Raw genomic sequence first — 24,308 nt, 5'->3', positions numbered from 1 at the left:
GCTCGCAGCCTTCCTCTCCTGTCGCAGTCAACATGTGGCCCTAAATGGCGTTCTTTCATCCCCTCTTCCTGCCCAGATTGGAGTTCCTCAACGCAGCATTCTGGGCCCTGTTCTTTTTCTGGTTTTCATCAATGTTTTCTCCGACTCTCTGGAAAATCCTCTTTATCTCTTTGCTGATGACCCCACCCTCTGCCGTACCATCTGTCATCCCTCAGACCAGCAAGTAGCAGCTTCTTCGCGATCTGCAGATCTTGTTAAAATAACAAACTGGTCCAACACGTGGAACATGTCTTTCAATCCTGACAAATCTCACACCCTCACTACGTCTCTCTGAAAGGCCCATTTAGAAACCCCATCCCCCCACAACTACTTTCTCAACAATCCTCTGGAAGAAGTCCTTTCATTCAAGTTTCTGGATCTCACTATCTGCAACGATCTTTCCTGGGAAAGCCACATTTCCAACCTGGCCTCCAAAGCCAGTCACCGACTAGGAATCCTCCGTCGTGCAAAATCCTTCCTTGGCTCACCTGAGCTCCTGACCACATACAAAGCTTTCGTCCACAGCCTGATGGAGTAATGCTCTCCCATCTGGTCTGGTGCTCTTGCCCCTCACCTGTCTCAGCTTCACGTAGTGGAGACCAAAGCATTTCGGATCATTGGTATCTCCCACGATGAAGCGGAGTCTTTGGGTCTGTCACTCTCTCACTGCAGGCAGGTCAGTGGTCTTTCTGTCTTATACCGTCTCCTCTCCGGTCTTGCCCCCCCCCCGCTCTGTCTGCGATTTGTCCCCACTATATCTCCACAGGGCGCTCAAGGTCCGCCAACAACCCCCTTCTGGTAAAACTACCAAAATCACGAATCACTGCTCACCTTCACTCTGTTATTCCCCTTTTTCCCCACCTTTGGAATAAACTCCCTCACTCTGTTCAATCACATTCTTCCCTCCAGGCATTCAAAACGGCTGTTCACCACCACCTCTTATCATCCCCCATCCAAATCCTCAACCCTTTCTACCCTGTTAATCCACCCAAAACCCACCTCCTTGAAATTCCCTGGTTTCCTTCCTGAAAATCCCTGTATGTCAACCTTGTATACCCCATGTTCCCCACCCCATCCCTCTCTCTTCTATCGATCTCCTCATGTCGCTGTCCCCACTGTTTTATCCTTCCCACTCATGTCCCTCTTGATTTGTGTTGTGTGTTAGCTCTCATACGAGCCTCAACAAGGTACACAAGAAAACCCAAAGACCCCAAAGACTCCATAAGACCTCAGGTCATGGCAGGTATGGGAGTATGTGCCAGAGCAGCACGACGCTGCATCAACTTTCCACCGGGACTCCAGGAGCCTCCGTCTGGCCATCCACCAGGCAGATGCCTGGCCCATCCCCTTCTCTTTGAGATGCTGACAAACCTGCTGCAATCACGAGGAATGTGGTCGGCCCATTGGCCTCCTCCACTCAGGAGGCTCCCTCGCTGGGAGAATTTGGTGAGCAGGATCGGTGTGAGGAAAATGAGCCACATGTCCATACAGCAGCACCTGACGTTCACGAACATTGCAGGCAACAAATCTCATTTGAGTCTCTTTCAGCAACCGCTCGTTAGACACAAAGTCCATCCAGCGATAGCCAAGGATTCTCCAAAGAGACCAGGTACCAAAGGAATTAAGTCTCCATCCCAGAACCCTGGTCAGAGTCCAAGTCTCACATTCATAGAGCAAGATGGAAGCACCAAGGAACTGAAGACTCGGACTTTCGTTCTCCCACACAGGTACCGGCAGCCCAATCCCGTCATCCATTGAGCTGCCCTCCGAAGGGAAGCTGCACAGGAGGTACTCCCACGCAGTGGGTTTTCAGATTTTTTTATGCTTCTGGAATGTTTTGCGGAATGAAAGGTTTTACGGTGGCTGGAGTGCAAATCTTGCCACCAACCTCCTGATATGAAGTAACCCAACTGCACGAGGATGTCCGCAGACACAGTTGGGCACTAGATATGGATGGCCGTTGGCTCACAAGGAGCTCCTCCAATGATCCATTGAATCCATGACTGGCCAGGCCCAACCCATATGTCTGTTGACCTCTGGCTCACAGCCAGCAGAGACATGAATATCACTGCCAAGGTAAGTGAATCTCTCCACGACCTCAACATCCTCATCACAAACAGGTACAGACAGGATCGCAGCATCAAAGATGTCATTGAAAGCCTGGATCTTAGTTTTGACACAGGAAAACCATAAACCCAGTGGCTCCCACTCCTCAATCAGCAGTGGCTCCTCATTCAGCATCTCGAGGGCCCCCAAAAAGATGTCCAGATTCTCCACAAAGACAAATGCATCATCTGCGAAATAAAGCTCAGAGATCTTGACATTCCCAAATGATGCACCGCAGCTTGATCTATCCAACATCCTCCCCAGACTCCAGTCCTTGCAAGTGCTGAAAATTGTGGGGGCCAGTACACACCCCTGACAAACTCCAGTAACAACTGGAAATAAGTCAGAGATAGTACCACCACATTTCACAGCACTCTCAGTACCAGAGTATAGTTCATGCATCAGATTGATCAGTTTTGGTGGCACCCCACGAAGACCAAGAATCTTTCAGAGGTATCCTGATTCACTGAATCAAACGCTTTGCAGAGATCAACATAGGCTGCAAGCACACCCTGTCGAAACTCTTGTCTGCATTCGGTGAGGACTCGAAGAGCATGGATCTAGTCAATCGTTGACCTCTTTGGTGAAAAGCCTGACTGCTCTGGATGCTGGTGCTCAAGCAGATGGTGGCGAACCCTATCAAGAATTATCCAAGTAAAGATCTTGCCCGGCACTGAGAGCAGTGTCACCCCGCGGTAGTTCTTGCAGTCTTGGCGATCACCCTTCCCTTTCCAGAGAGGCACTACAAGGCCCCTCTTCCAGTCAGTTGGGATGATGGCTGTGTTCCAAGCAGAGCACAGAACTGCATGCAATGACACAAGTGCAACATTTCCATGAGTCTTGAGAAGTTCAGCATGGATGCCAAAGATCCCTGGAGCTTTACCCCATTTCACCACAGCCTGTGTTTCCACAAATGAAGGTGGACCAGAGTTGATTGGAAGGTGAGCAACAGGGATTGTAACACCCCTGATGTCCAACTCGACAGCTGGTGGATCAGCATGGTATAACCGCTCAAAGTAACCGGCCCAGCGGGCCTTCACTTTGGACTCCTCTGTCAAGAGCCGACCACCCTCTGCTCTCACTGCAGTACACCGAGGGATGGGCTTGGATGAATGCAATGCGCGAATTCCCCTGTAAGCAGGAGGAAAATCATTTGACCACAGGTGATGCTCTACCCCCTCACAGATTCCTCGCACATCGGCCTCCCCTGAACAGCTCAGCTCTGCCATTCAGCCAGGCTCTGCAACTCTGGGCAATGGTATCCAGTGTCCCTTGAGAGACAAAATTCTTCTTCGCCCTCCAGTGAGTTCCAAGACATCCACCGGCAAAATCAAGGGCAGTGGTTTTGAAGGCACCACACAACTCTGCATGATCTCCCAAAGCACCCAGACTCCTCAAATCTCCACTCAGCCTGTTCGCAAACTCCCCAGCTACCCTCTCATCCTTAAGCTTGCCAACATCCAGCCTTGGCTGGGGTGGTACCATTCTCCTGGATTTAAGGTGCAACTTAAGAGTTGCTACAACATGCCGGTGGTCAGTATTGAGGAACTCAGCACTCCAGTGGACCCGACAGTTTGAGATCATCCTCCAGCAGCCATCAACGAGCACATGGTCAATCTCCTTTGCCACAATTCCAAGAATACCAATTCCCGCGATGAGCTTGTGGGCACTGAAGCCATGAACCAGCCACGCTAAGTCCATGACTTCTTGCAAAGTCAAGGTACTTCGTGCTATTCTGGTTCAGAGTTCAAGATCCTTGGGGACCAACACACGTCTCATTACCATCCACAGCAGTTCCAGTCGATGCAATGAAATCACCAAAGGCTGGAAGGGTATCTCGCTTGGGGCACTGATCAACCACAGACTCGAGTGTGGCATACAATTCATCCTTGAAGGTGAGATCACTCGCCTCAGTCGGAGCACATTCAGAGATCAGGGAAATGACAGCCAAGGAGTGACGAATCCTGAGTCTCATAACACGCTCGTTGACCGGTGTTACCCCAATTATCATTGGAGTCAGCTTATTGGACACAGCTGCAGCAACTCCTTGGGCATGGTAACCATCAGAGTGACCAGATCAATAGGAGGTGTAACCATTCGCCATGATCTCGCCGTAATCTGGTCTCCGAACCTCAGAGAGTGCTGCAATACCAATGTCGAAAAGCTTAAGCTCAGATGATAACTGAGACAGGTGATCATCCTCTCTTCAGGATAGGACATTTCAGGCACCCACCCGAAGGGACCGCCTCAGGTTAATCCAAGGAGACCGCCATCTGGTGGACGACACCTTAGCACCACCCCGACACACTCTCCCGCGAACTGATCTGGGAATGTTACCCTGTGGTTTCCCTCCTATCATCAAAGATTGGGGGTCCCGAAGGCTTTGCCCCAATCCCGTCATCCGTTGAGCTGCCCTCCGAAGGGAAGCTGCACAGGAGGTACTCCCACTTAGTGGGTTTTCAGATTTTTTTTTATGCTTCTGGAATGTTTTGCGGAATGAAAGGTTTTACGGTGGCTGGAGTGCAAATCCTGCCACCAACCTCCTGATATGAAGTAACCCAACTGCACGAGGATGTCCGCAGACACAGTTGGGCACTAGATATGGATGGTCGTTGGTTCACAAGGAGCTCCTCCACCCTTCATCCTGCTGGGTGTCCATATCATCCACCCTCCTCACCAAGAAACCTGCTGGGGGAAACAGTTTCGTCACCGACAACCCGACCATGAAACAGGTTAGTACAGGTTTACATGGTACCTGAAGCAAGTCAGATCTAATATGACCTGACCTGACAAAAGACCTCAAAGACCCCAAAATATCCTGAAGACCCCCAAAGTCCCAAAGACCCCAAAAAGCCCTAAAGACCCCAAAATATCCCAAAGACCCCAAACTCCTAAAAGACCCCAAATATCCCAAAAGAGCTCAAAGACACCAAAGTCCCAAAAGACACCAAAGTCCAAAAAGACCTCAAAAGACCCCAAAGTCCTAAAAATACCCTGAAGACCCAAGAGACACCAAAGTCCCAAAAATACCCCAAAGTTGCAAACGAGCCCAAAGTCCCAAAAGACCCAAAAGTTGCAAAAGACCACAAATGACCCAAAACACTTAAAAGACCCCAAAGTCTGTAAAGACCCCAAAATACCCCAAACACCCAGAAGTCCCTAAGGATCCCAAAGACTCCAAAGAGAAGACCCCAAAAGACGCAAAACACTCAAGAAACCCCAAAGTCCCCAAATACCCTGAAGACCCACAAGACCCCAAAGATTCTGAAGACCACAAAGAGAAGATCCCAAATACCCAAAATACCCCAAAGGCTTCAAAGTCCCAAATGACCCCAAACAACCTCAAAATACCCCAAAAACCCAAAACACCCCAAAGTTGCAAAATACCCCAAAACCACAAAGACTCCAAAGTCCCAAAAGATTCCAAAAAATCACAAAAGATCCCAAAGATCCTGAAGACCACAAAGAGAAGACCCCAAAATACCAAAAAGACTCCAAAGACTCCAAAGTCCCAAATTAACCAAAAAGACCTCAAAATATTCCAAAGTTGCAAAAGACCCTAATAGAACCTTAAGATCCCCAAAAGACCCAAAAACCCCAAAGACTCCAATGTCCCAAAAGTCACAAAAGATCCCAAAGACCCAAAATATCCCAAAGATCCCAAAGTCTCAAAAGAGCCCAAAGACCTCAAAGAGCCCAAAGTCCCAAAAAGAGCCTAAACACCCACAAAGTCCAAAAGAGAAGATACAAAGACTCAAAAGACCCCAAAGACTCCAGTCCCAAACGACCACAAAGATCCAAAAACCCAAAAGACCACAAGTTGCAAAAGACCCAACACACTCAAAAGACCCAAACACTCAAAAGATCCCAAAGTCCCAAAAGACACCAAAATACCCCAAAGACACAGAAGACCTTGAAGATCCAAAAGCTCCCAAAGACCCCAAAGATCTACAAGACCCTAAAGAACCCAAAGACGCCAAAGAGAAGACCCAAAAAGACCCAACACACTCAAAAATCCCAAAGTCTCAAAAGATCCAAAATACCCCCAAAGACCCAGAAGTCCCGAGGACCTCAAAAACCCCAAAGAGTTTTTGAGTCCCAAAGCGAACTGCGGACTGTCATCGAAGATCGGGATTGTGAAGACCTCTTTATTCACATCATATCAAGGGTTTGAAATATGGTGAATTACACTTGCTGTCAGAAGACCCCAAAAGACCCAAAACACTCAAGAGAACCCAAAGTCTCAAAATACCCTGAAGACCCAGAAGACCCTGGAGATCCCAAAATACCTCGAAGACCCACAAGACCCCAAAGATCCTGTAGACCACAAAGAGAAGACCCCAAATACCAAAATGACCTCAAAGACTCCAAAGTCCCAAATGACCCCAAAACACCTCAAAAGACCCCAAAAACCCACAAGACCTCAAAGTTGCAAAAGACCCCAAAAGATCCTGAAGACCCCCAAAAGACCCCAAAACCCCCAAAGACTCCAAATTCCCAAAAGATCCCAAAAGACACAAAAGATACCAAAGACCCAAAAGACTCCAAAGACCTCAAAAGATCTCAAAGACCCCAAAAAGATACCGAAGACTCCAATGAGCCCAAAGTTCCAAAAGAGCCCAAACACCCACAAAGTCCCAAAGAGAAGACAAAAGACCCAAAAGACCCCAAAGACTCCAGTCCCAAGAGACCCCAAAGATCAAAAAACCCCAAAAGACCGCAAAAAACCAAAGACCACAAAGTTTCAAAAGACGCAAAACACTCAATAGACCCCAAAAGACCCAAACACTGAAAATATCCCAAAGTCCCAAAAGACAACAAAAGATCCCAAAGACCCCAATAGAACCAAAAGACCCCAAATGACCATGTAACCCCAAAGACCAAAATGTTTCTGATGGTTTTGATTTTGTTTTGGAAGGAACTGTATTAGGCCATGGGCCAGATATGGTCCACGTGCACCCTCCCCCCCCCCCCACAACCCTTCGACCCCATATTTTTCTGAAGCCTTAGGGTCCCCTGAGCATGAATTCAACTGGCAACAGTGAATAAACTGGGACTCACTATCCATTTTCCAACCATATCTGATGGTACCCTCAAAATGTTAACTCTCCATCAGTTTCACACATGAAAAACCCCCTGACTGATATGATCTATGCTACATGCATTTACGTATCAATATTTATTTCCAGGTGACGTGTCCTGATTGAAGTGACATGATGGAAGAGCCACCAGCAAAACGAAAACGTACAAGTGGGGAACCTCCTGTAGTTCCTGTGTGCATTGTTCATATCAAGGGTTTGAAATATGGTGAATTACACTTGCTGTCAGAAGATAAGGATGGAGAAAAGAAACTGGCCAAACTGCAGGAGGTGAAAGAAATGCGACTGGCTCAACCTCCATCATCTTGCCACATGATGAAGGAAGCATGTGACCTGATCCCTGATGTGATAGGAGAGCATCATGGCTTTCACTGGCAGTGTTATAAACGTTTCACAATGAACCTTCACATGCTTAAACGTACTGCAAGTTCATCACAGACCACAAATGTTACACAACAGCGCATGAGCCGCAGAAGTTCAAGTAACAAGATTATATTCAACCCTGACGGTATTTTCTGTGGTTCAGAGAATCGGAAAAAGATTAAAGTTAAAGGTAGCTGGACTAGCCAGGACCTCAGCCAGTTTGAATATGATGGATGGAAGTCAGTGCTTGAGATGGCAGAGAACTAAACTGATGATAAACTTCTAACAAGAATCAGGGGGCATGATCTCTTTACTTGTGAGGCGAAATACCACAAGAACTGCCGCATGCAATACATGCAGAAAGCAGAGAAATGGCAAAGTACAAATCAAGAAGCAAAAATTTATCAGATAAATTTAGAAGCAGCTCATAAGAAGGCATTTGAAGCTGGAGGTAAGATTGTACAGAAAGATGTATTACAAAATCTGAAAATTTTGAAGCTGTTTGATTTGAGAAAAATATACATTGACATCCTAGAAGACAGTGAACACCGTAATCCAGACTATCGGAGCCACAAGCTTAAACACAAACTTGAAAGTCATGAACCATTTTAAGACAAGCTATCATTCTGTGACATGGGAAAGTTCCAATCATACATTTTGTCCAGCTCAGACATCGATACCCATACAGCAGTGAAGCATGCCTTCGAGTTGGCATCAATGGATATGACTGAGACCACAGGTACACAATTACGACAGTCCATTTTAGATTGTTTCTCGAAGGCACTGGATCCTAAATGGCCACCAAGTCCCTCTGATCTAATGGCACTGGAAGATGTCATCCCAGATGTTCTCCAACAGCTCCTGTGCTACATTTTTACTGGAAAGGCAACACCCACTACCCCTCGAATCCAGAGACTTGTTCAATCCATAGGGCAAGAGATTTGTCGCGCTGCTACCAATGGATCTTGGAAACTCTCAAAACATATCCCCATGTGTGTTTCTCTACGACATATTTACAGGAGTGAGAAGCTCGTGAATTTTTTGATCAGGTTGGGGCATTGTGAGAGAATTTCATTTACGCTGGAACTGGAGACACCACGAGCGGAGGCAGTGATGCAGTTATTAACACAGCTATCCAGTCAGATCATCAGGTCACCGTCTGGGCCCGCTGTATTCCACTCGGAATTTGACAACTTTACTTCACTAATAAATGACCTCACAGGTAAAGGGTCAGTCCACACTGCCCATGGAATCATGCTTCAAGAAGTTGATGGTGATGATGTTGAAAAATGCCCAGAGATGCCTTCTCAAGAGAAGGGTAAAAGGCAGTCTCTCCATCTGACAGACACAGTTATACTTCGTGACTGCTATATCACCAAAAGACAGAGTCCCAATCTGAAAGTTAATCAACTACTTTATCCAGATTCTGGAGAAGCAATGGAGCACTCTACTAAAGAGGAAATGATTTGGATGATCATTAGGATGTTGACAAAGAACAAACCACAGGTTCCTGGCAGGTCAGGTTTCATCTCAGAGAGAGGCGAGACTCCAAAAAAGCTGACAACTATAGATTATTATTGTAATGTCCGGAGAGCAGTGAGGCACGTAGAGTCGTGAGGGTTGCCGTAACTCTGTTTATTGCGTGTCCGGATGTACACTACTACGACCCTCTAGCGGACGCGAACAGCTATATGCCCTGCAGACACGTGACTACCATCACAACTCCTCCATGCCCCCTCAATGCTCCCTGCCAATACACCACACTCCTCCCTCCTAAAAGTATGATTATAAAAAGACAATTACAATGAGAAGCATAATTGTCAAAGCATACTACGACATAAAAAGCAAAGAGGAACAAAACGACATTAACCATGTGAAATCCTCCCAGCACCACGTCACTAGATGTAACCCTGGGGTGATGGTCGGCTGTGAGTCAAACCCAGATGAGACGGCCCAAAAGAAAAACGTGCTTCATCCGCACGGTGCGAGTGAGTTGCACTCCAAATGCAGCAGACTGTAGAAGCGCCCCCAGGCGGCCCATGCTTACACGCCTCCCGGCGAGGTCGAGGTGACACCCTAAACGAACCTCCCCCGGCACTATCAAATGCCCCCAGTCGACAAGTTGGCACACCTCCCTCAGACAGGACCGAATCAGGCAAACACCCCGAGTCTGCAAGCCCCGCAGGCGCCAGCGCGGCTGACCTTCACGATATCAGGGGTGGGGGTGACACTGAACAGCGAACCGGCTCCGGCTCCTCGCCATCGACTTGAACCAGACAATTAGCCGGCTCTATTACCAGCCGTCCAACACCAAAACCGCGCACCAACGCCGGGCGCAACACCGCCCCTGCCACCGACCCCTTTGGTCGCAGCAACTCCAGCCGAGACCTCAACGCATGTCCATACAGACGAACAGCGTTGACTGGATACATATCAGGGTCATACAACAGCAAAAACATCGTCTGCGCAGAGACAAACTTCTCTTTATGTACAGCGCGTTCCCACAGTATAATGTTAACACGAGGTTGCAGCGAACTGTGGACTGTCATCGAAGATCGGGATTGGGAAGACCTCTTTATTCACAACGATAGTCCGCAAGTTCTTCACATCAAAGAAAGCATTGATCCCAATCAAATACATTTTGCTCACACGCGGACTGTCGGCATTTGCGTTTATAACGCCAAGCTGAATCACTCGTGCCACGAGAATCAAACACACAACAATCAACAAATCATGAACCACGCTGCGCGCACACCTCTTGGTTGTCACGACGTTAAGGCAACTTGCGTGCAGGTCCCCATCTGAACGTCGAAGAGGACACCGTCGATGGTCGCGTTCCGTGAACTTCTTGAATGCGACTGGCTCGCTCCAATCCCCCGCTGAAATCGCCTGAACGACACGGGTGTGCACTGTATCCTGAGCGCAGCGCAAGCGCGAGGGCCCGTCACAGCTAGCATGCTCCCCGTTGCTCCGGAACCGTATATCATAGTTGCAGGAAGCAATGAACGAAAACCCATGTTGCATCGCCGCGGCTCCTGCCGCCGGGACCTCGCCCTCGGGTCTCGAGGGAGGCCAGGGCCCAAACGGAGGTACGGGGCCCGAAGGAGACACAGGTGCACCTGGAGGTACGAACTCCGAAACAGGAACCTCCTCCCACCGATACTCTAATCGGCTCAGCACGGGACGTCCAAGGCTACTGGCTGGCGCCGTCCCGTCTAGTTGAATGCGGGCCAACCAGCTCCGACCCAAAAGGGCTAGCCCCTCCCCTCGCACCATGAACAGCGAGAGCGCGACCCGCCGACCTTGATGGGTGACCAAGACGTGTGCCCTGCCAACTGCTGGTAGCGCTTCGCCGGTATACGTGTGCAATGCGAGGGTATACCTGAAAAGACGTAGACCAGGGAGTGCACGAGCGGTGCGCTCGCTTATGATCGACACGGCTGCTCCGGTCTCAACTCAAAACACGATCGGCGTTCCAGCCACAAAACCTCGCACAGGCTGCAGGACTCAAACCGGGACGTAAAAGTGTACGTCATGCACAAAACATCATTCCGGCTGTAGGTCTCGACCTGGGACGTTGGGGTCGCTTCGCACACTGCCATCCATGACCGTTATGATGGCCCATGACACTTGGCACACACACCGTAGATGTCCCTGAGTGTTCAGACCACCGTCCGACTGACCGCGTTGCAACGTTCGGTCACGACCCGCACCGAAGACTGTGCGTGCGGCCATGGGCACTTGGTACACCGCGCAGACCTCCGGATCACCTGTTGTGCTCTGGCCATCGAGGCTCCGGACATCCCTCAGAGTCTGTGCGACAGCCGACGCCGCTTCTGAGTTGAATGTAATGTCCTCGTCCTTTAGCCGTGGCATTGCAGAAACCATTTCCGAGGCTTGCAAACCAGAAATAAAACGATTTTGGAGCCCGGCCTGCCGTTCACTCGACGTGAATTCACAGGCGACGGCGAGATGTCTCACCCGTGCGGCGAAACTCGCGATGCGCTTCCCTGGGCTTCTCGCCAGGTGGTCGAACTCATCCCGCACGAGCTTCGCTGATTCTCCCGGCGCTCTGCGTGCCCGACAATCTAATTGTCCCGGCACCAACTCAAAGTCAATGCCAAGGAAAACAGGCACTCTGCACACGTCGATCCGAAAAAGCCTCACCGCCAATGTAATGTCCGGAGAGCAGTGAGGCACGTAGAGTCGTGAGGGTTGCCGTAACTCTGTTTATTGCGTGTCCGGATGTACACTACTACGAGCCTCTAGCGGACGCGAACAGCTATATGCCTTGCAGACACGTGACTACCATCACAACTCCTCCACGCCCCCTCAACGCTCCCTGCCAATACACCACAATTATCCAGTCATTAACCATCCCATAACGGAGTTCAAAACTGTACAAGAATGCTTGTGTGCTGCTGAAGAGGCTGCCAGAGAAGTTGGACAGCCTTATGTCATTATTACATTTGACTTGGGAGTTTGCATGAAGGCCTACCCATTAGTATGGAACTCACCAGACAAGTATGAGAGCGACATAATTCTAATTGGCACATTCCACCTCGTATGCGCTTAAGGCCCAGTCTCACCTTGACGTTTTAACCAGCAATGGCAACGTATTAAAATGCATGTAAAACGCTGGCTTCCGTTGAACTTTTGATGTTTTTTTTTTAAAGATTCGGACGAATTCATAACGACTTTGTCTTATGCACAACATATTAGTAATGGACACAGAACGTTTTGTTGTGTTATAGATAACTTATACCAACGAATGCTGAACCTGTTGTCGGCCTTCACAACCTATGTCCAACGATAGTCTAACTTATGCATAGCGCGCTGCACGCATCGCTGACGATGAGGTGGCGGAGGTTATGAAAAGGCTGCCGCACAACGATTCAAATCATAAGCGCTGCAGAAATGGAAGTGTCAACATCGCAGTCACACCTTGGCGATCTTGCCAGCGTATGCTGACCTCTGAAACATGCGTCTAAAACGTTGGCGCACGTCGAATACGGTATGGGTAAGTTTGGTATGCGTGAATAGAACGCTAAAGTACGCTATCATACGTCGTAGTAAGTGGAGTATGTCTTGTAATTTTAAACATGTTGAAAATTTCACGACGTATTTGCCGTATGATACACGCTCCGCATGCGATGGGAATAAGTTGTACGCACGATATGCGATCGTTGACACACGTCGACACACGTTACTTGAAAGGTGCTCATAAGTCGAAACACGTCAATGTTATGGTTAGCATCAGTGTTCCAGACTCCCGGTTTTTTTTTCTTCGGTATGACGGTGTTCAGTGTACAGTGCGGTTATGATTTAAATCGTTGAGCGGCAGCCTATTAATTATATTATATTATAACCGCACTGGAAATCGAAGTGTCAAAATTACCATCATACCGAAGGAAGGAAGAAAATAAATAAATAAATAAAACCAGGGAGTCCGGAACACTGACGCCAACCATTACCTTGATGTGTTTCGACTTATGAGCACCTTACAAGTAACGTGTGTCAATGTGTGTCACCGATCGCGTAACGTGAGTACAACACGTTACTCATAGGTTAGAAATAAGTTTCGGGTACGCTAAACATTACCTCGACGTGTTTCGACTTATGAGTAACTTACAAGTAACGTGTGTTGACGCGTGTCAACGATCGCGTGACGTGCCTACAACTTATGGCCAGCGTTATGCGGAAGGTGTGAGTCATACACTGGCATACGTCTTAAAATTTCAAGCATGGAAAATTTGAGGACAACCGAAAAGTACAACGTTAAAAGCCAGCGTACAACGACATAAGGCAGTGTTTTTCAGCGTGTTCTCAATGTTATCAAAACTTACCCAAAACGTATTCGACGTGTACCAGCGTTTTCGACAAATTTTCAAAAAATTGGCATAAGCTGGCTAAAACGTCAAGGTGTGACTGGGCCTTTATATGAAGATGATTGCCAAAAAGATGGTTGGGTCTGGGTTAGCAGATGTTCTCCTAGAAGCAGGACTAATCAGTGGAGGATCTTTGGGTGGTGTGATGTCCTGGAAGCACTCCGACAGAGCCCTACATTGTCACAAGATTATGTTGGAATGTCTTGAAAGATTGCTCATGGAGGAGTACCTCGAAGATAAAAGCACTGATGATCTGCTCTCATCTTTCTCTGATGAATCATCAGATAAGCTACGTGCCCTAGTAGATTCCCGAAGCCAAGATACTTTGAATGCTGTTTTAATGGACAATTCCATTGTCCAATTCATAGAGCAGTATGCGGAATTCAAAAAAGGAGTCGCAAATGGACGTTTGGGGAAGACTGCCCAGCTCTGGTTGTCATACATGGACCATGTCTGTTTAATTCTATCACACCTTGAAGCCATAAAGACAAACAACTTTCTTTTGTATGCTGCATCCATCAGTCGCATGACGTCTCTCTTCTTCAGTTTCGCTGGACAGAACTAAGCAAGGTATCTGACATATTTCTCTGTGTTCATAGCAAATAAAGTCAACTCACACCCAGGGGCAGTATCACTGATCAAGAGAGGAGCTATCAGTGTCGCACGCTCCTTTATCCCTGGCAATCGTTGTGCGGTGGATAAAACCATGGAGGAGACCTTCATGAGGCACGCGAAGTCACATGGTGGTGCTGGAACCAGTGCAGCAGGTACATCTGGACTACTCACCAAATACCAGGCCTACCAGAGATGGGTTAGGACAACACATTGGAATAGCTCACATGTTGGACAGTGGAGAGGGAACAAAACATCGTGATACACGTCCGACAGAGGTCAAAAAGGAGAGAAGTTTGTGAAAAGGGCCAAAGATGCCATAGGAAGTTTTCTTAATCCTTTCAATATTGAGACAAATGATCAATTGTTGATACTCTCATGAGGAAGTGCTGCATCTGATGCTGTTTCAGACGATGTTCTAAAGGCTGAAGCTGTTGGTGAAAAAGCACGGGATGAATTTATTGAAGCTCGATTGAAGAATAGTAAAGATTTCTTTGAGCCTGTGAAGAGACTGACCCTCAAAACTCTGAGTAACATGAACAAGGTATCTAAGATGAAGACAACCAAGAATAAGGTCATACAGTACAAGCAACAGGGTAATATACCGGGTGTAGTGGCGTGCACCTGTAATCCGGCTATGCCTGTGGCGTGCGCCTGTAAACACAAAGTGTTTGGCTTGGGTTGGAGGATCGCTTGAGGACAGGAGCTCTGTGCTGGGCCGTGCTATGAGAGGGTGTGGGGCAGCCTGGAATCATGGCGAAACCCAATCCTTCTCCCTGTGTCGTAAGAGGCGACCAGGGTTGCGTCAGGAAGGGCATCCGGCATAAGACCTATGCCAAATCAGTATGCGGATCATAACGGATGATCCGCTGTGGCGACCCCTAATGGGAGCAGCCGAAAGACGAACAACAACAGTACAAGCAACAGGTTAATGTAGCCTTTCAATTCTTTGTAAAGTCACAAAACCAGGGCTTACAAATCGATATGAAAGAACTGTTGACAACAATTAACTCCCGTACCATACGGCATCGCTACAGCTGATGGACATCTTGCTAAGACTGACAAAGCAAAGGTTTCATAGGTTCAGGTTTCAAAACCTGATCAAGGATTGTTATGATGCTGATGCACCACCAACCAATGAAACATTGACTCTGTATGATGGCAATGCTTGCTTCAATTACCTGAAATAAATACCAAGTAATTTTAGTCAGATCTCTTACAAAGTGTTTGACATCATTGGAAAAACAGGAGATGTGGTATTTAGCACTGATCAATATTTGCCTGATTCAGTAAAGTCGATGGAGAGGCGACGTCGGGGCTGTGGAGAAAAGCTTTTACTTACAGGTGAAGCCACGAAGAGACCACCTGATTGGAAATTGTTCCTGTCAAATGATGAGAACAAGATAGAGCTCATAAAACTTCTGCTTAGGCTCTGGAGTGGTGATAACTATGCATCAAGGTTGCATGGAAGGCGAGTGATCTTTGTATGTGAGGACATCGCATATTTGCTCACATCTGCTGATGGCCAAACAACAATTAGAGAGGAGCTACCACTGCTGAAATCAACCCAGGAAGAAACTGACTCTCATATGATACTGTATGTTCAGTATGCTAGACTCAGAAACTATCAATTTGGCTGAGTGAAAAGTCCAGACTCAGATGTATTTTTCATCCTATTACACTATGCTACCTCTGTTCATGGTACAACTGTCCTGTTTGACACAGGCAAAGGCAACAAGCAAAGGATGGTAAATGTCAGTGAACTAGCTACAGACTTTGGCCAGGAAAAGTGCACAGCTCTCATGGCACTCCATGCTTATAGTGGCTGTGACACCACTAGTGCCTTCCGAGGAATTGGCAAACTTAAACCTGTGAAAATTCTTCTGCGCTTTCCAAAATATATCTCGACTCTGGAGAAACTGGGCGATGCTTGGGATATTCCTGATGAGCTCATTGATGAGTTGGACACCTTCACGTGTGCCATGTACGGTAGAGCGTCAAAGGTGTCAAAAGTTGATGATCTGTGACTCATTCGTATAAATGAGCTCTGTGCCAGGCAAAGTCTTCTTGTGCCTTCAGGGAATGTGGATATGGCTAACTTACCACCTTGTAAGTGAGCTCTTACCCAGCACATTCGGAGAGTAAACCACCAAGTACGGATTTGGAAGACCGCACATATTCCACAACCAGAGATTCCGTAGGCCAGTCAGGGACATGGTTGGGAGGAAAAGGATGGTAACCTTGATCCTCTGGGGTATGAAGGAGATGTCCTCCCACGGCAACTGGCTGACATTGCTGAAGTCACACCTGACGACACTGACTCTGATGAGGATTCAGATATGGATGCATTTGATGATATAGAGCAGGCATTGGAGAGTGATGATGACAGCGATAATGAATATTATGTGTAATCCATGCACAATGATATTTTGTGAACATGACATAATAAGTTTCAATTGTTTTTCTTAAATAAACTTGTTATTTATATTCTTTATGTGAAGTAAGGAATATTTTCTCAGTTTTACGTCTTACTGGTGACTACATGTTGGGTGTTGCAACAGTGATGAACTTATGTTTAAGACGTAATACCTGGTACATCTTTCGTTAGTGTGGGACAATTTTGGTATCAATTGAAAGGTAGTAAAATTTGTGATATCATAGCAATATTTATTTGTTTGTTTCAGGTAAAATGAGCATGAATATACGTTATTATTTCAGAAATCTGAGTTGAATCTGAGTTTTTAAAAGGAAAGGCAAGGTACTCCTCTTCATCACTTCTTGGGACAAACATACCGCTATTAAATTTGACAGATGACTCTATTTTGAAAATCTACATGTGATAATCTTTCATTTGATATATAATTTGTTAATATTAATGCTTATTGGGCAACTGCAGACATCTTATCAATCAGGGGATTTTTTATGTGTGAAACTGAAGAAAAGTTGACATTTTGAGGGTACCGTCAGATATGGTTGGAAAATGGATAGTGGGTCCCAGTTTATTCACTGTTACCAGTTGAATTCATGTTCAGGGGACCCAAAGGCTTCAGAAAAATATTGGGTCGAAGGGGTGTGGGGGGGTGCACATGGACCATATCTGGCCCATGGCCTACATTGTTGTAATTATCTAAAATGTCCTGCATTAAAGATACCCATTTCTGATGTCCGAGTTCTGTAAATTTTTTGTATAGTCTCTCTTTCAAAGTGCGATTGAAGCGTACAATCAGAACTGCCTTTCCTTCATTAAAGGTGCTGTATAATGTAATACAATTATCTTTAAGAAAATTCAAAAATGTTTTGTTGGAGAACTCTGTGCCCTAATCAGTCCACAATTTATGAGGTTTTCTCTTACTTTTATTAAATATCTGCTGGAAGGTAAGAGTATTACCTCTTTTGTTTTTCAAAGAAACAACCCAAGCATATCTACTCCTCAAATCAATAACAGTTAAAGTATATTTGTTTCCCTTGTCATTATTGAGTTCAATTAAGTCAGGGGACCAAATGTAATCAACTCCTTTGGAATAAACCTTCCTTCTCTTAAACTTTGTGATTATTGCTTTATGAAATTCATCAGCGAAAAGCTCTTCAGTCTTAACATTGAAGCCCAGAAGTTTTTTCGAATTTCTAAGCCCAAGTCTTAATTTAGCACTTATCATCTTCTTCATGATGAACCTATCAAACTTTTTCTCAATGTTGGATTTTGTATTAAAGGCAAATGATACAACATTTCTCTGTCGTGCCTGGTGTTGGCTTAATGGTCAGGTGGTGGGCTTGGAATCTTAGAGATCCTGAGTTCAGATAGTTCAGATCCCACTTGGCTGTTGAATTAATATGGAATCGGCAAAGCCGAGAAGTGAACGTAGAATTCTTCTTACATTCGCTTCTTAAATATATCAAATTAAAGTCTTTTTGCGATGAAAAAATAAATATTACCTTAAGATTACCTTCACAACAACAACTACACCGCCGAGAACAGGATCTCATCTAAAAAAATTAATATTATCTCAACATCATACCTCAACATTACCTTCACAACAACAACTACAACGCCGAGAACAGGATCTCATCGAAAAAAAAAATTACCTCAACATTACCTTCACAACAACAACTACAACGCCAAGAACAGGATCTCATCTGAAAAAAAAAATCCTCAACATTACCTTCACAACGACAACTACACCACCTAGAACAGGATCTCATCTGAAAAAATAAATATTACTGTGATGGATTAAAGGATGTCACGCGCGATCACGTGTCGCGCGGTCACATAAAACCGTGATGCCGCGCGGTCGGTGGGATTCTCCCTGGTGCATTGTCATTTACGATGGTGGTTCACTTGGTGCTCGTTGAATGGTGAGAATTGAGGGTGGACCGGACTTCGTGCTTATGCTGGCTAATTGCTGATTTATTTTGCGGTGATCGACTGCACGTGTATTCCTTGCTGCACATGTATTCCTTGCTGCACATGTATTCCTCGCTGCACATGTATTCCTTTATGTGTCTGTAGAATCGGCTTCAATCAAGTTAAAAAAGCCTTACACTCCGAAGGTTTTTTCCTCGCATTCACTACAATTTATTTCACTTGATTCCTTCGGCTACCTCAACCGACTATGGACAAGATCTACAAGCCGGAGAGGTTCGATGCGGACCCCAACGCTACTGACTCGGAAATGAAGTGGTCGCATTGGTTCCGTTCCTTCTCACACTATCTGACCATCATTGAAGAGGGAGCCGACAAACTGGCCGCACTTGTAAACCATGTCTCGCCCAGCGTATTCAGGCTCTTCTCGGAGTGTGACACCTACGACGCAGCGATCGACGTGCTGCGGGCGCTCTACGTGAAGTGCAAGAACGAGGTATACATACGACATCTTCTCAACACACGCAGGCAAGCAACCGGGGAGACAATCGATCAGTTCCTGCAAGCTCTGAGGCAGTTGGGCAAAGACTGCAGTTTCCGGGCTGTAACCGCCGAGGAACATCGAGATGAAGCGACCCCAGAGGCGTTCATCCAGGGGCTCTGGTCAGCCCCCATTCAGCAACGCTTACTGGAAAAAGCACAACCCACTCTTGAAATGGTAGCTGACCAGGCCCGAGCTATGGATACGGCTCAGCAGCAATCTGAGTCATATGGGACACTGGTGTTGCTAATGAACGCTGCTACGGCTGAAACTCAAAGAACCCCCCGGGACACCTCCGACACTGAGGATGGAGATAAACCCGAGGAATCGGATACCCAGACCTCGTCAAACTCCTCAGCAACTACTTCGGTTGGTAAATGTTTCTTTTGTGGGTATAAAAGACACCCCCATAACAAATGCCCCACCAGGGATGCCACATGCATGAACTGTGACAAGAAAGTGCATTATGCCATGGTATGCAAGTCTACTCTTAGAAGAAATAAACCCACTTCTGCGGCTCTCTACTCACAAAATAAAGTAACAGCAGCTTCACCGGGGAATCTATCCAAAGTTATCATCAACGTATGAATTAACGGGCATATGGCTGAGGCTCTGATTGATACCGGTAGCTCTGAAAGTTTCGTCAACAGCTCACTAGCAAAGAGCAGGAGATGGAAGATCCACCCGACAGACAATACGGTATGCATGGCCTCCACATCACTACAGTCTCATGTACGAGGGTACTGCAATGTTGAGTTGGACGTAAAAGGCTACACGCATCGGGATGTAAGGGTACTGGTGCTTCGTGATTTATGCGCAGATGTAATTCTGGGTCATAATGTCCTCAAGCAGCACACGAGCGTCGAAATACCCTTTGGAGGAAGCAAACCTCGTCTAATTCTAAATGCTCTGACCACCACAGAGGTATCGTCCCCCCTGCTGTTTGCTAACTTGTCGCCGGACTGTAAACCGATAGCGATCAAATCGCGACGATACACCACCGCCGATATGAACTTCATCGCTTCTGAGACCAAGCGATTACTGGAAGAAGGAATTATAGAACCGAGCGATTCGCCATGGCGCGCGCAGGTGTTGGTCACCACCAACCAGAACCACAAGAAACGAATGGTTGTCGATTACTCACAAACGGTCAATCACTTCACCCATCTCGATGCCTACCCTTTGCCGCGCATAGACGAGATGCTCGAATGCCTGGCCAATTAAAAAATATTCAGCACCATCGATTTGCGAAGCGCCTATCATCAAATTCCCATTCGAGAGGAAGACAAACCTTACACCGCGTTCGAGGCAGGTAGACACCTCTATCAATTTAGGAGGATTCCGTTCGGTGTCACTAATGGAGTGGCTTGCTTCCAACGAGTTATGGACGACATCATCTCGGATGAAAACCTCAAAGACACTTTTGTTTACGTGGACAATGTTACGGTGTGCGGTAAGGATCGGGGGGAACATGATATGAATCTGGACAGATTCTTGAGCATTGCTAGGAAATATAATCTGACTCTCAACTACGACAAATGCGTATTCTCGGCAAAGTCAATTGATCTTCTCGGCTACACAATAGCCGACGGCACGATAAAGCCCGATCCTGAACGATTGCGCCCACTTCGTGAGCTACCCCCACCTCATGACCTGCAGACAATGCGTCGAGTGATCGGAATGTTCGCTTACTACGCTAGATGTTTCCCCCAATACTCCGAAAAAATACATCCCCTGGTGCATTGCAAAAACTTCCCGCCAGATGCCGCTGTTGTAAAGGCTTTCCACAGCCTCAAAGATGATATCAGTAATTCCGTGGTATTATTGATCGATAGCACGGAGCCGTTCGTGGTGGAAACGGATGCTTCCAATCACGCGATCGCCGCGACGCTCAATCAGTCCGGACGACCCGTCGCGTTCTTCTAGAGAACTCTCTCAGGAAGCGAGCAGAGACACTCGGTGATAGAGAAGGAAGCGTACGCTATTGTCGAAGCCCTACATAAATGGAGACATTATTTACTGGGCAACCACTTCACACTCGTCACGGACCAGCGATCTGTTGCTTCATGTTTGATGGGAAAAATAACGGGAAAATTAAGAACGAGAAAATAATGAGATGGCGGATAGATCTATCCTGTTATAGTCATGACATTGTTTATCGGCCCGGGAAGGAAAACCCTGCTGCAGACTCCTTCTCTCGGGTCCACTGTTTGGCGACAATCGGTCGGGCTTTGCAAGACCTCCATGTGTCTCTGTGCCACCCAGGAGTAACCAGAATGGCACATTTCGTGCACAGACAAAACCTTCCCTATTCTATCGATGAGATCAAACAAGTAAGTGCTTCTTGCCCAGTTTGTGCTGAACTAAAACCCAGATTCTATGACGCCGCTTCTGGCAGATTGATCAAGGCCACTTCACCCTTCGAGAGACTAAATATTGACTTCAAAGGGCCCCTGCCGACTGAGACAGACAACAGATACATACTCACGATTGTTGATGAATACTCAAGGTTCCCATTCGCATTCCCGTGCTCGGATATGACCTCAGGCACTGTCGTGAAATGTCTCTCTGACCTCTTTGCCATGTTTGGGAAACCGTCGTACATACATTCAGACAGAGGGTCGTGTTTCATGTCGGTCTAGCTCAAACAGTTCCTATATGAACACGGCATAGCAACTAGTCGAACGACGGGTTACAACCCACAGGGTAATGGGCAGGTGGAACGGTATAATGGAGTCATTTGGAAAGCCGTAACCCTGGTGCTGAAATCGAGAGGACTGGAGCCCGAGCGGTGGGAGGTTACCCTACTCGACGCTCTGAATTCCATACGCTCTTTGCTCTGTTTGCTCTTTGCTCTCTGTAAACGAATGTTTACTCACCAATGACGTGATATTGACAGCCAATCGGTGCCCAACTGGCTAACCTATCCCGGAACAGTGTTCATGAAGCACCCGGTACGACAAAGCAAGTATGAACCGATGGTGGAGAAGGTCGAACTCATCGATGCTAATCCTGAGTATGCTCATGTTAGACTTCCTGATGGCAGGGAGACCACTGTGTCAGTTCGCCATCTGGCTCCCGCAGGTACTCCTCCTGCAGGTACTCCTCCATCTGGTACTCCTCCCTCTGACATTCCCTCCCCAGGTGTTTTCCCCCCAGGAACTCCACCCGAGAATGGTGGCGACAGAGCAACCGCATTCCACCCGAGAGCGAGCGAGGAGTCATCCCCGGCACGAGTCGAGGCTCCCCAAGAGGATCGGAAGCCTCCCTCAAGTGAAACCACCATTTACTCCCGGAGAGGTCGACGGATAAAACCCCCTCGCCGACTCGATCTGTAAAGGGGATTATCGGCATCCCTCGATGGCACCTTACCATGCTCCTATAACTCAAAATAATCCTCACTGCTTGAAATGTATGCTTCTGTAGTTTAAATGGTTCGCACTGCTTGAAATGTATACACCTATAACGTTGAAGTCATCATGGTGCGTGAGTTGAGCCTCCAGTTACATTTTAAAGAGGGGGAGAATGTGATGGATTAAAGGATGTGACGCATGATCACGTGTCGCGCGGTCAGATAAAACCGTGATGCCGCGCGGTCGGTGGGATTGTCCCTGGGGCATTGTCATTTACGGCGGTGGTTCACTTGGTGCTCGTTGAATGGTGAGAATTGAGGGTGTACCGGACTCCGTGCTTATGCTGGCTAATTGCTGATTTATTTTGCGGTGATCGACTGCACATATATTCCTCGCTGCACATGTATCTTTTATGTGTCTGTAGAATCGGCTTCAATCAAGTGAAATAAAGCCTTACACTCCGAAGGTTTTTTCCTCGCATTCACTACAATTACCTCAACATTATATCTCAACATTACATTCACAACAACAACTACACGGCCTAGAACAGGATCTCATGTGAAAAAAAACCTCAACATTACCTTCACAAAGACAACTACACTGCCTAGAACAGGATTTCATCGAAAAAAAATTACCTCAACATTACCTTCACAACAACAACTACACCGCCGAGAACAGGATCTCATCGGAAAAAAAATTACCTCAACATTACACCTCAACATTACCTTCACAACAACAACTACACCGCCGAGAACAGGATCTCATCTGAAAAAAAAAAACCCTCAACATTACCTTCACAACGACAACTACACCACCTAGAACAGGATCTGATCTAAAAAAATTAATATTACCTCAACATTATACCTCAACATTACCTTCACAACAACAACTCCACTGCCGAGAACAGGATCACATCTGAAAAAAAATTACCTCAACATTAACTTCACAACGCCAACTACACCGTCTAAAACAGGATCTCATCTAAAAAAATTAATACTATCTCAACATGACCTTCGCAACAACAACTACACCGCCTAGAACAGGATCTCATCTAACAAAATTAATATTACCTCAACATTACTTTTACAAGGACAACTACACCGCCTAGAACAGGATCTCATCTAAAAAAATTAATATTACCTCAACATTACCTTCACAACGACAACTACACCGCCGAGAACAGGATCTCATCTGAAAAAAAAAAACCCTCAACATTACCTTCACAACGACAACTACACCGCCTAGAACAGGATCTCATCTGAAAAAACAAAAATCCTCAACATTACCTTCACAACGACAACTACACCACCTAGAACAGGATCTGATCTAAAAAAATAAATATTACCTCAACATTATACCTCAACATTACCTTCACAACAACAACTCCACTGCCGAGAACAGGATCACATCTGAAAAAAAATTACCTCAACATTAACTTCACAACGACAACTACACCGTCTAAAACAGGATCTCATCTAAAAAAATTAATATTATCTCAACATGACCTTCGCAACAACAACTACACCGCCTAGAACAGGATCTCATCTAACAAAATTAATATTACCTCAACATTACTTTTACAAGGACAACTACACCGCCTAGAACAGGATCTCATCTAAAAAAATTAATATTACCTCAACATTACCTTCACAACAACAACAACGACACCGCCGAGAATAGGATCTCATCTAAAAAAATAAAAACAAGAAGCGAACGTACTATTCTTCTCACATTCGCTTCTGACTTTACGTATAACTTGTTCACAACTGTATACGCAATTTCCGGTTACTTCGGCCTGGATTCGGGATCGGCGATCAAATAATGTAAATCACGATTAAAAATTATTTTTTGATGATGCGGGAGATATCTTTATTAAAATCAGTGGAGGAAATATACACCATGTCTGATATTTGGGTCTTTCATGTCTCCGACGATGCCTTTATCTCC

General features: G+C 46.4%; 1 pseudogene; it reads left to right on the top strand.

Annotated features, from left to right (window-relative positions):
* Positions 1 to 7,172: 7,172 nt before the first annotated feature.
* LOC147029365 (uncharacterized) lies at positions 7,173 to 14,060 on the top strand (annotated as a pseudogene).
* The last annotated feature ends 10,248 nt before the right edge of the window (positions 14,061 to 24,308 follow it).

This window comes from Eptatretus burgeri, chromosome 3, assembly GCF_056783735.1.
Source record: "Eptatretus burgeri isolate ZD-2024b chromosome 3, Ebu_testis_v1, whole genome shotgun sequence".
Classification (NCBI taxonomy): Eukaryota; Metazoa; Chordata; class Myxini; order Myxiniformes; family Myxinidae; genus Eptatretus; species Eptatretus burgeri.
Note: the sequence above shows the minus strand (reverse complement) of the source record. Positions and strands in the feature narration are given on the sequence as shown.